Here is a 6634-nt window from a genome sequence, read left to right as displayed (position 1 = left end):
GCAACATAAAAAGTGACAGAGATACAGTACGAATGTGAAGTAGTACTGTCCCTCTACCCTATGGCCACAAAATGATCCCAGTAATATTCAAAGTATTTAGTCCTTTTAGACCCTGGCCCTTTGGTGGCATTTACTCTAATAGAGGGAACATAAAATTTGAATTCTAGAGATTTGAGCTTAAATCTTCAGATGCTACCAATCTCACAGGGGAGGGAAGACGAAATATGAAGAGTTAACTAGCACTGTAATGTTAATTAGATAATGTAATGTAGAAATGACCAGCCCAGACCCTGACAAAAGCCATCACAAAGCAGCATCTGATGAGTTCACAAATTAGAGGAGCAAGGAAGTCGTGGCCCAGGCAAGCAGAAAGAGAACCACCACCTTGTCTTTTCTGTGAACTTTTCCTTGCTCATACATAGTCCTTCTGGCTTCCTAAACCCTTCATCAGTAACTGATCAAACAGGTGATTTGCTTGCTAATCATATGTTTAAGGAAGAGGATGTTTAGGGGAGAGAATACGAGATTGACATCAACAGACTGGTGTTTATAGTTCATCTCTGCCATTTGTTAATTGAGTGATCTTGGACAAGTTTCTTTACCTCTGAGATGATACTTTCCGTTTTGCAAGGTAGGAACAATAATCCGTACTTCTCATGACTGGTCAAGGGCTGTATAAAAAACTAAACCAAAACCATCTATCACAGTGGTTGGCTCACGTTGGACACAGAGCAGTTTCCTTTTCATCTGGTCTCAACTTTCTTGAGCTTCATGTAATTTAGCATAGTCTTTTGTGACATCAAGATTTTATTGGTTGAGTTGACTCAAGAGTGGTCAGGAGCCCACTACTTTTGTTTTGACAAAAGAAGAAAGTTGGATTCATAGTATCTTTCATTGAGAATCAATCGAAGTGTGAGCTGAATCCTTTGACAACTCTTTATGACCTCAGGTCCTTAAGGTAGCTCTGTCAGCTGTTTGATGCCAACTAGTGTTAATATCCAAAGAAGAAAATTTGTAATCCTAAACATCTCTAACCTAGGTAATTCTACTGGAAACATCATTAAACTCTAAAATATATTTAGTTTTACAGAGCATATGAACAAATAGAGAAACATACAATTCCATAAAACAAATACAAATCCTGTAGCAAAACAATAAACTAATCCCCCAAAATAAAACCATCATTTATCACTATAGACACGAGCATGATATATCAAAATCAGTTAAAAGTACTAAGTAGTTTATAAAAAATTTTGTATTATTGATTATCATTAAAGAATACTTTATCATAGACAATAAGAGTTCTATATTAGAAGATTTAGAGCTAAAATATCTGGCAAGTGTATCATGGGGGAGAGGTGGGGTTCTCAGAAGGTGACTGGCTCATGAGGTCTAAAACTTCATCAAATAGATTAATTTGATGATAAGATCCCTTGTGGTAAGATCATAGTTTGATATTTTGAAGAAGTGATGGAAACAGGAGGTAGGACCTAGTGGAAGGGAATGGATCCTGAGGGTGTGACTTGGAAAATGTCTGGTTCCCAGCCCCTTTCTCTTTGGCTCTTCCTCTCTCAGCTCCCTAATTGCCATAAGGTGAGCAGCTTTTCTCCACTACACCCTTCAACCGTGATATTTCTGCCTCACCAAGGGCCTAAAATCAATAGAGCAGGCTAGCTATGAGCTGAAACTGCAGAAATCATGAGCCAAAATAGCTCTTTTCTCCTGAAATTCATTTTCTCGAGTATTTTGTAAGGATGATGGAAAACTGACTAACCCAGATGGTATACACATACTCTCAGATATCTATATAGATATATAAATATTTTCACATACATCTATAAGTCAATGTTCCAATGCATTGGCCACATTTTCTACAATTCTCATTATAATCAGAAAATAAATTAATGCTTATTTCCCTTTACTAAGATCACATGCACACACACACACACACATAAATATAGACTTGATAAAAAGCAAGTAAGCATTAATTTATTTTCTGATTTTGATGGGAATTGTAGAAAATGTGGAAACATAATATATCAGTTAAGGTCCAAACAAGAGACACCATTTGGACATCACAATTTAAACAGGAAAAGTTTAACATAATGAATAATGGGTATAACATGAGATTACCTACTAAGGAGTAAAAACAATTCCAGAAATCACAGAAAAGTAGCCTATGAAGCAATGGCTGGCTCCAGAATGGAGACAGAACCAATCCAACCTTCCCCTGCTCAAGAAAGCTCTACCTAGGTCTTAGACGACTTCCAGGTGGTGGGTAAATTTTCTGAGATGTACATTCTGGGAACTTGGAGGGGCTGTCATGGAAAAGTGTCATGTTTCCTCTTGCAGTATGGTTGAAACTCTCTGGAGGTCACTGGGTGCCAGGCAGAAGATGCCATACTGGATGGAACAGGGATGAAAAGTCTTTCCCAGCCAGTGTCTCTCTGCGCCCTCTACTGGCCATAAGTAACACTGCGGTGAGTTTCAAAGGAGATAATTCTAGCTTCCTGTTGAAGGTAAGGAAGGGCGCGGTGTAGTTGAGAAACACGAATTAATGGTAGCACATGCAAGAAAACACAAAAATTAGAGTTCACCCATTAATAAGATCAACAAAACAAATATTCTGTTTTAACCTCTATAAATATTCTTTTAAAACTTTTATTTGGGAAGGGGGATGTTTTTGCATACTTTAACAAAGCTAAGATTATAGTTTATATATTATGCAGCTTTGTTGATTTTTCACTTAGTATTATGAGTCACGATTCATATCGCCAAAAAAATCCTTTTGACATAATTTTATTGGGTGCATAATATTCCACAATGAAATGTGTGTGTACTCTTTTATTCTTAAATATTATTTTTGCTTTTCTGTATTAGAGATAATACACAAATTCTTCAAACTTAACACCAGTTGCATATTTTCTAATTTAAAGCAACAATATTTAACCCCCTACTATTACTTTTAATTATAAAATTATAATTTTAAAGCCAAATTAAAAGAACATAATTATGTCCATCTCAGCACATTTGCATCAACAAAGATCAGTATCATATTTAAATATATTATTGTATTTTAATGGAATTTAATTTTTATATTTTTATCACGAGTGAGATTAGTGCTTTTTTTACATCTTTAAATTACATTTCTGGATGCAGGTATTGGTTTTAGATATCTGTTTGAAATTTTGGCATGCTTAGTTTTAATATATAAAAACAGTGACCTTTTGAAATGTCAAAATAATTAATTAAAACATTAGAAATGCATGATAGTATTAACTATGATGAATGTTTTATCATATACAATAAATTAGTTCTGCTAATGATGAAAAATAAATTTATTTTACATTTTTCATTTTCTAAATTTTCCTCATAAACATAAACTACTTCTTGTTAGAAGAAAATCTGAGTCTTGAAAATAAAAGTGTATATTTTGCCAAGTTGTAGACATAATTATTTTTCATGGTTAGCGCTAGAGGTTTATTTGCTAACAAGAGAATAATGCCCTTTATTTTTAGATAATATTATTGTGGAACTTTTTAGCCAATGAAAAAAAAGCATAAACCAGAAAAAGAAAGTGGTATACAGAATAGTAATGAAGAATTAAATAGTTATTATCCATTCCTTATATGGCTCCGATATTACCATAGAAAGACTTTTGTCTTGAGAAAAGTTTGGATATCTCTCTAAGTCATATTACTAAAGAAAATTCAAGAAAGACAACTAATAAAAGAAAGGAATATGTTGTAGCAAAAAGAAAATTGCTCCTGGTCCACAATAAAGTTTAACATACAATAAATAAAACACTGCAAATTTGGGGTAAATGAAGAGTGATTCCATAAGTATTGTGTGACTTAACTGTTAAAAAGACTATTCCTCTCTTCTCTTACCAAATCCAAAGCACATATTTAAAGGATTAAAATGCCAATATAAAAAAATGCTACACTATCATTTTCTAATTTGTTATAATCTTTCATCAAAAATGAATTAGAAAATTATAAAAAGTTGAACCAACTAAATATGTTTTTATCTCAAATATATAAATTTTAAAATATGGAACACTATGTGTAATAAAGGTACACATGGAGCAATATTGTGCATAGAATAGTGTCACATTTACTTGGTTAACAACAGATAAATCAAGAAGAAAAGGGCTGCATTTCGATTGATCAAAAAGCAAAGAACATAAAAAAGGAAGATTATTCACTAATTATGAACTAGAACCATTTAGAAAAGATGAAAAACTTTGCTAAACTCAATAATCAAAGAAAGCTCTCCTGGCGGGTTGAAACAAAAATGGGGAAGCTGGTCAATGGTTGGTAGCTGTGCTAGATTTCTTTGCTAAAACCCTCTGAGTTGCTACTTACAGCAGTTTCAGACAATGACATATTCGTCAACCCAAAAACATGTTTCTGTTCAAATGGGAAGAGCTGTAAGTCATAATTTCTCAAGTGTGTGTTTGTGTGCGTGAATGTGACGTGTGAAGTTCCACTTAAGCACCCAGACAGATGGGAATTGCAGCATGATCTTCATCTCTTTTGGGGTAGCTTCCAACAAAATGGTCTGGATTTGTTTTGAGACATCTTCCCTGAAGAAGTAGCCCCGAGAGGCATCTTGTAGACTAAACCTCTGACTCTCCTTGGCAAGCTTGCCATGGTCAGGACGGGGGAAGAACTGAGGACCTCTGCGGCGGAGATGAGATCTGAGAGAGCTTCGCAGGCCTTGGACTCTTCATGTCCACTTAGGTCTTGTGCTGAGCATGACTGGTCTTGCTTCCTCTGCTGTGGACAAAGAAGGAGAGGTGCAATTTATTTACGGAGTTGCCTTTTTTCTCCCCTCAACACCCACACATGTTTTGGGACACTAGAAAGGATGTTGGAGTCGAAGAATCCCAGTTTTTTCATTAAATAGCTGTATAATCATGGATAAAAGTTACATAAGCCTGTGAATGTTGACCTTCACACCATGGAAATGAGGTTGACACTTGCTTTATTTATGTCACTAAATTACTGGAGGAAATGCAGCTAAATTCAAAGTAACTGTGGAAGATGGCTGAGACTCAGGGACAAATCAGACTTTCTGAATTAAAATCTGGTGTCTTCAACTTCGCAGTCTTGAGTAAATTTACTTAACCTTCTTGCTGAATTTCACCATCTGTAAAATGGAAATTATTTCGTGTGGAAGTATTATGAAAACTCATAGGACATATTCCAGCAAGATCTGTAGCAAGATCTGGATTACTGTTGTTGTTATTACCAGTATTCTCAGTTTAGAAAACCCTACTATTTGAGCCTCATTTTTATATTTTCCGTTCGATCCTGCCTAATGTGCGTTCATCCCTAGTCTTCCAAGTAGCATTTTGTATTTTATAATTTTTTCCACACTTAATACCTTCTGACACAACAAATAGCAACTTCCACAGTTCTTCTCCACCGAGGCCCATAACTGCCTTCATTCATTCATTCATTCATTCAGCAAACAATTATTGAGTATCTACTATATCCCACCCGGTCAACATAAACATGACTTAAAGTAAGTCTTGGTCATTTAAATCCCAGTGCTCAAATTCTAACTCTAGTGTCAGGCAAGTAAAGAACTGATTTCAGGACTCAGTGATAAATAAAACATTGAGAAAAAGAAATCTAAGGGAAATAGAATGGATGAGATGAGCTCTTCCTTCTGGGAAACCTACTGGGTCATTTGAGCACCTGAGTGCACCTGGAGGCCGGATCTAGTCCTGATAGAGTCAGAGCTGTGTTTGCATAGTTTGTACTAAATATGAGGCATCTACTACCTAGGTGACCTAACTGCAGAGCCCACCAGACTCTATTAAATAACCTTGTTCTGAATCTCTTCCCTGATGGATTCAAATTCAAAACTGCTTCCTCTTGGTTACTGAGGAATTGGTACAAAGTATCCACGTTGCCTCCCCTCTCTGGAGCCCAGCAGGAGATATGGGATTGTAGGTGGAAAGAGTCCCTAAAAGTTTAACACAGTAAAGTGAAAAAAAGATAGAAAATGAGTGTTTGAATGGTGTGGAATGAAGCAAATTCTCATATCCTCTAATTTCTGAAATTATCCGTTTGCGTAACTTTGCAAAACTTTTTGTCAGGGTTTATTGTATGAACATTTGCAGATCCTATGACCTAGCAATGCTCAGATACATGCTCAGTAGTTATTTCTAAATATGTGCACCCAAAGTCATGTACAAGCCTGTTTATAGCAGCACTCTTCATAATCACTACAACTGAAAATTGTCCAAATGGACAGTAAATAGTGGACCGACAAATTTTCCATGTTTACACAGTAAGTCACTACACAGCGGAATGTTCTATACCCACATACAATAAAATGGGTAAGTCTCAGAACATAATATTGAGTGAAAGAAGAAAAACTTACAATGGTACATGCTGAGTGAATCTGTGTACATAAAGTAACAAAACAGCACTAGAATTTGCTGTGCAAAAATGATTCCTCCAGGGCAGACATCAGGACACAACTGCAACTGGGTAACAAGAGGCTGAGAGTCTGGTCGTGCTGTACTTCCTGACCTGGGAAGAGTTTCATGGTTGTATCCAGTCTTTAAAAATTATTTTAACTGCAAAAGGTGTATTTATGATGTGTACACCTTCCT

Source organism: Fukomys damarensis, unplaced genomic scaffold, assembly GCF_012274545.1.
Source record: "Fukomys damarensis isolate Sample0158 unplaced genomic scaffold, DMR_v1.0_HiC HiC_scaffold_22, whole genome shotgun sequence".
NCBI classification, from domain to species: domain Eukaryota; kingdom Metazoa; phylum Chordata; class Mammalia; order Rodentia; family Bathyergidae; genus Fukomys; species Fukomys damarensis.
Note: the sequence above shows the minus strand (reverse complement) of the source record.